Source organism: Galeopterus variegatus, unplaced genomic scaffold (genome assembly GCF_000696425.1).
Source record: "Galeopterus variegatus unplaced genomic scaffold, G_variegatus-3.0.2 Scaffold5981, whole genome shotgun sequence".
Taxonomy (NCBI): Eukaryota; Metazoa; Chordata; class Mammalia; order Dermoptera; family Cynocephalidae; genus Galeopterus; species Galeopterus variegatus.
The window spans coordinates 89,421-96,080 of record NW_007732092.1 but is presented as its reverse complement, the minus strand read 5'-3'; positions in this window follow the sequence as shown (position 1 = coordinate 96,080).

Genomic DNA, 6,660 nt, shown 5'->3' with positions numbered 1-6,660 from the left:
TTGAAGTGCTGTTGATAAATAGATGAGATTAAAAGACAGTCCACGGTGACAGATGATGCACACTAGTATGAAGGTGGTTTTGGCTGGAAAAGTGCTCATTTGGTGATAAGATATCAACAAAAACATTTTAAGTGTAGATTTCTATGCAAATTTTGACAAGCCAAAATAGCTGTTAGAGGTTCATTCAAATCCACTCAGATATCAATGTCAGAATTATAATTTTGATGTTTAGACATAAACAAACTCTCTACCTTTTAGGCCATGTTTACACAAGCTTATCTAGGATCTGGCTAATCAGACATTCCATACCAGGTCTTATCTATAATCAAAAGAATACAAAGCAAGGGAAACAGGCACAGGAATAACAATAATCATCTCAGCTATAATAATATTATGTTAATTTAAAGCCACAATACAGACTCTCTCCACTGGGTCACTAATCAAGTTGAGGTCCAGCATTATGTCCATGGTTGTCTGCAGGTCTGAGGGTCTGGCTGCTGAACAGGTCACTAGGCAGAAGCTTTGGAGCTGAAGAGACCTTGGGGGACTAGTGACCTCCCTCCCTTTCTATCATTGTAGTCCGAGGGTTTGAGATTAAGGGCATGGTGGAAGCAAAGTTTAGGAAATCTCATGTTGTACAAAGCCCCAAAGCTGGTAGAGAAGCTTCCCAGTGTGCCAGACATAGACTCTGTTTTCCCTCCCCATGTGAAAAGCTCCAGGACAGCGGGTTACCTGCAGGCCTCTCTCACTAACCTCAAGAGAAGGCTAGACAAGTGCTCAGTTCTGAAGAGGCCAAATAGATGCCAACCAGCTTGATACTTATAGCAGGCATTACTATTCTAGTCACCTATGAGTTGGAACATCCGGACAAAATAGAGGATGTCAAGTTAAACTTGAATTTCAGATAAACAACAAATAAATTTTAGTATAAGTATGTCTCAAGGATTACATGGAACATACTTATACTAAAAATTTATTTGTTACTTATCTGAAATTCAATCTGAACTGCACATCAAGGGCATGTATTTTTATTTGCTAAATATGGCAACCCTACTTCTGAAATAGACCTGCTGTTATATTAAACTACAGACAAGGGCACTGGTGGTTGCTGCTCTGGATTTCTACTGTAAAGGGCAAATAATAGGAAAGGACCAGACTTAAGACCCTTTCCTCCAAACCATCCCCAGGGTGCCTGCAGGTTTGGTTGTCTGGTGAGGGCTACATCCTCTGGAGAGGAAGAACACTATATCCTCACATGGCAGAAGATCAGAAGAGAAAGCTAACTGAATGCTGTGTGAAGCCTCTTTTATAAGAGTCTCAATCCCATTCATGAGGGAAGCCTAATTATCTCTTAAAGTCCCCACATCTTAACACCATCATATGGGCAACACTTAAATTTTGGAGGGGATACATTCAAACCATAACATTTCCATAGAAATTTTAGAATAGATTTATCAATTTTCACAAAACATCTCCTGAAATTTAATTGAAATAGCATTGAATCCATAGTTCAATTGGGGGAAATTAACATATTTACAATATTAAGTTATTCAATCCATGAAGATGGTATATAACTCTATTAGTTCTTCTTTAATATTTTTAATGAGATTTTGTAGTTTTCTGTGTATAGGTCTTAAACATCTTTGGTTAAATTTATTCCTAGGTATTTAGATGTTTTTGAGGCTACTAGAAATCATATCTTTAAATTTTTATTTTCTAATTTGTTGCTTGCTAGCACATAGAAATACAATTGATTTTTGTATATTGATTTTCTGGTGATTTTGATAAATTCATTTATTAATTCTAGTAGTTTGTAGGTTCTCTTTATTTTCTACATGCATAGTCTGTCATATGTAACTGCAGTTTGCTTTCTTTCTTTATAATTAAGAAAGCAAAGATGTTTATTTCTTTGTCTTGCCTTGTTACACTGTCTATAATTTCCGATATAATGTTGAATAATTGTGTTGATAATAGTTATCCTTACTAGTTTAATAACTTCCTGATCTCAGTGGGAAAGTTTCAGTCATTCACCACTAAGTGTGATATTTGCTATCTGTTTGCTTTTTTGGTGACCATTTGATTCCTCTCCTTTTATTCTGTTTATGTCGTATATTACATGATGCTTAACTTACTTTAATGATGTTTAACTTACTTTAATGATGTTTGATTGCCAAAGGCTTCTAAGCCCCATGCATCCCTCTTCCTCTTTTGCTCATGTCTTGGAAAACTGATACAAAAACCCAAGTGCTTCTTCCTTTAGCACTAGTAGGAACTTCAAACCACACACAAGCTTCGCCCCTAACCACCATAAAACAATAATAGTAATAACTGATGCCAGTCTTCTTTCTCTGCTCTCTCCAGCCACTTTTGGACCAGTTTGGGAGGCCTGCCCTGCTCTCTCCAGAAAGCTTTATTATTTGAGTAATATTCCTATTCATACCATCTTGGGGTGTGTGTGATGTCATCAGTCTCAATAGCTGAACTAAATTTTGGTTGGGGGTCCATCCCGCCTCTGTAGGATGGTTACAACAGTTGGCACTATGAGCAGGATGTCTAGATGATGACTGCTACCACTGGGGGCTTTCTTTTCATTCTTGAGCTTGCAATCTGGGTCTGCAGTCTGCTTATGAGTATGCACTTTGAGCTGTGTGCTAACTAGTGGGCTTTCTGAGTTGTGTTGCTGCCTGCTGGCAAGCTTGCACTTTGAGCTGTGTTGCTTTGTGCTGCATTTGCTGAGTTCTATTGAACCTTTGTTATAGATTTAACTGACATTAGTCAGGAGTTTTAGTGACTGGTATTTAGCAGCAGGAGTATAGGACTGGGTCCCTCCTTCAAGTGGCTGTGGATCATGTATCTCAGCCCAGACCTATCTGTGTGTCTCATATTGAATTGAATTTCTCCTTTCCAGTATAAACTGGAACTGATGATAAGCTCAAGGGAATGGCTCTTCCCCTGTGACTATTGGTTGTGGGTCTTAAGCAAGCCTGGCCCTCATTCTATGGACAGCTCAAGGAAAAAATTGATAACCTATGCAACATATGGTCCTATCAGGTGGCTGCTCATGTGGAGGAAGATCAGTTACTTTGTGGCATGCTGAGACCATGCTCCTAAAAGCAAATGGCTTATTAGGATCTTACAAAATGCCTTGGCTGCTGCTGCTGCTCTTGCCTATGCATATGTTGTCAAAAAATATCCTCATCCTCCAAGCTACAGGAAAAAGCCCACTGGCACACAAGGCACTACCAAAGGGTTAATTCAATTATTTTCCTGGGGGAGATCCTGAACCATGATGCTGACTGAGGGTCCACGGAAGAAGGAATGTATAAATATCAGCAGCAGGACAGAGAGAATTCCTCTCCTGCCAAAGTATATCCAGAAACCACAATTGATCAATCAATCAATTAATCAGTAAGGGGAGTGTTGCTTTGCGTTGCTTCACTCGCCACGGATTTGTCATCCCACTTCCCCTGGGTGACGGAGATGAAAGGATTACTCAAAGTCCATCTCTTCTGAGCAGTGAGAGGCCCTGAAGAGGTTAACTTCCCAGGCACCCTCCAGTGAGAGGCAACCCTTCCTTGGGAAATTAATGCGAGTCCATCTCTTCTGAGCAGTGAGAGGCCCTGAAGAGGTTAACTTCCCAGGCACTCTCCAGCGAGAGGCAACCCTTCCTTGGGAAATTAATGCTGAATTGGGATTCTCTTCCTGCATTTATTTTCCAGACCAGGAAGTTACAGGAAGAGAACAAAGTGAATTGGGATTCTCTTCCAGCATTTATTTTCCAGACCAGGAAGTTACAGGAAGAGAACAAAGGTGAGGTTATAGTTTAACAATATAGGCTGGTAACTTTCAGTGAAACAAACCAGATAACATTCCAGTAGACAATTAAGTGGTCCTATCAACAACAGTCTGATCTTAGCAAACATTCCTTCTTGACAGCAATTTCTCAGTATCTTTACATAACAATCAGTAACTAGTCTGTCTTTGAGCCAGCAACCTGCTGTGCCACAATCCTTATCTTGCAACAGAGACTTATAGCCTGAGGGAAATTGCTTGTCCTCCGCAAGGTTAATATTTGAAACTGCAAGACTTTGGAAAACCAGGCCCTGTGAAGTACACGTGCTTTATAGTATATTCCACAGGAGAGGAAACAAAAAACTGAAACAGAAGTCCACAACTTCATGCAATTGGAAATCCAAATTTTACTGAAAGGATTTATACATCAAAAAGATAAAAAGGTGTGCAGATTGGCTTTGTGCCTCTACCACATAGATTTCGAATTTACTTTCATATCTGCTGAAATAGATCTACTGATGAATCTTCATGGCCTTAATCCATACTGCAGCTCAAATTACTCTTATGCCTGGGGATCAAACTAAATTTAAACAAGGCACTCCTGTAATCTTGGTGAAATTATTGAATACAAAATAGAAAACAAACAGGTATGTTTTAATTATCAGAGTTATTGACTTGCCTTAATTCCCCATGATCATAGCATCCCCTAAAATATCCCATACTGGGCATAAACAATCTAATCCAATGAGTAATTAAAGTTAAATTTAGTCCTTGGCAAGGCAGGCACCACTGCGGGACTCCCAGCCCAGGCCAGTCCGCACCGCCCAGAGAGGCCTGAGCCACCAGCCCATAGGCCACAAGGCAGCCACACTGAATTGGCAGTCCCTGCAGGATCCTAGCCAGACACTTGGGTTGAATGAGTGGACCATGATACCCCTTGCTGCAATGACTAAACACCAAAGGAAAGATACCAGAAATATGAAAAATCAAGAAACTATGTCACCACCAAAGGAAAATAATAACTCTCAAGCTCTAGATCCTATAGAACAGGAAGTCCTTGAAATGACTGACAAGGAATTTTGAGCAACAATTCTAAGGAAACTAAATGAGATACAAGAAAACTCAGACAACACAATGAAATAAGAAAAAGTATACAGGACCTGAAAGAAGAAATGGACAAAGAAATCAATTCCCTGAAAAAGAATTTAGCAGAACTTGTGGAGCTGAAGGATTCATTCAACAAAATAAAAAACACAACAGAGAGTTTAACCAGCAGGTTAAAACAAGCAGAAGAGAGGATTTCTAACTTTGAAGACAGGCTGTTCAAAATAACACAGGCAGACAAAAAAAAAAAAAGAAAGAAAGAAAGAAGAATTTAAAAAATTGAAGAAAATCTAAAAGACATAACAGACAACCTTAAGTGCTCAAATATCCAAATCATGGGTATTCCAGAAGGGGAGGAAAAAGGAAATGGCACTGAATACACATTCAATGAAATAATGACAGAAAACTTCCCAGGTATAGGGAAAGACACAGATCTTCAGTATCAGGAGGCTCAAAGATCCCCAAACATAGTCAACCTAAAAAGGTCCTCCCCAAGACATGTTATAATCATATTGGCAAAAATCAAAGACAAAGAGAGAATCTTAAAAGCTGCAAGAAAGAAGTGGCAAGTCACCTAGAAGGGAGCTCCAGTCAGGCTAACATCAGACTTTTCATCAGAAACCCTAAAAGCCAGAAAAGAATGGGACGATATATTCAAAATACTAAAGGACAAAAATTGCCGGCCAAGAATACTTTACCCAGCAAGGTGATCCTTCCGGAATGAAGAACAAATAGTATATTTCTCAGACAAACAAAAACTTCAGGAGTTCACTACCACAGGATCAGCCTTACAAGAAATTCTCAAGGGATTACTGGGTTTGGTACCTGAAAAACAACCACCGCTGCCATAAATATTCAAGAAAGAACAAAACCCAACAGTAAAATAAAAATGCTAACAAAAAAGAGAAAAAAAAATTTACTACCCCAAGAATCCAACAAACACAGAAGACAAACAGTAAATCAGAAAGAAAGGAACAAAAGATACTTAAAATGTAAACATGTAAACAGTAAACAGTAAAACGCTAGGAGTAAATCAACACCTTTCAATAACAACTCTTAATGTAAAAAGATTAAATTCCCCACTCAAAAAATATAGGCTGATTGACTGGATTAAAAAGGTAGACCCAACTATATGCTGCCTTCAAGAGACTCACTTCACCTGTAAAGACACAAGTAGACTAAGAGTGAGAGGCTGGAAATAGATATACCATGCAAATAGAAGAAAAATGAACTGGAGTAGCTATTCTTATATCAGGTAAAACAGAATTTAAACCAAAAACTATAAAAAGAGATAAAGAAGGCAACTAAATAATGATAAAAGGAACTATCCATCAAGACACAACGATCATAAATATATATGCACCAAACATTGGAGCAGCCAGATTTATAAAGCAAACACTATAAGACCTAAAGAATGAGATAAACACTAATACCATAATAGCAGCGGACCTGAACACCTCACTGTCAACATTGGACAGATCATCTAGGCAAAAATCAGCAGAGAAACACAAGATCTAAACAATACTTTAGGCCAATTGGACTTGTAAGATATCTACAGAACATTCTACACAATAACCTAGAATATTCATTTTTCTCATCAGCACATGGAACATTCTCCAGGATAGATAACATGTTCTGTCAAATATCAAGTCTCCACATATTCAAAAAAAATTGGAATTTTTCCATGTATTTTTTCAGATCATAATGGATTAAAATTAGAAATCAATAACAAACAAAACTCTGGAAACTATACAAACACATGGA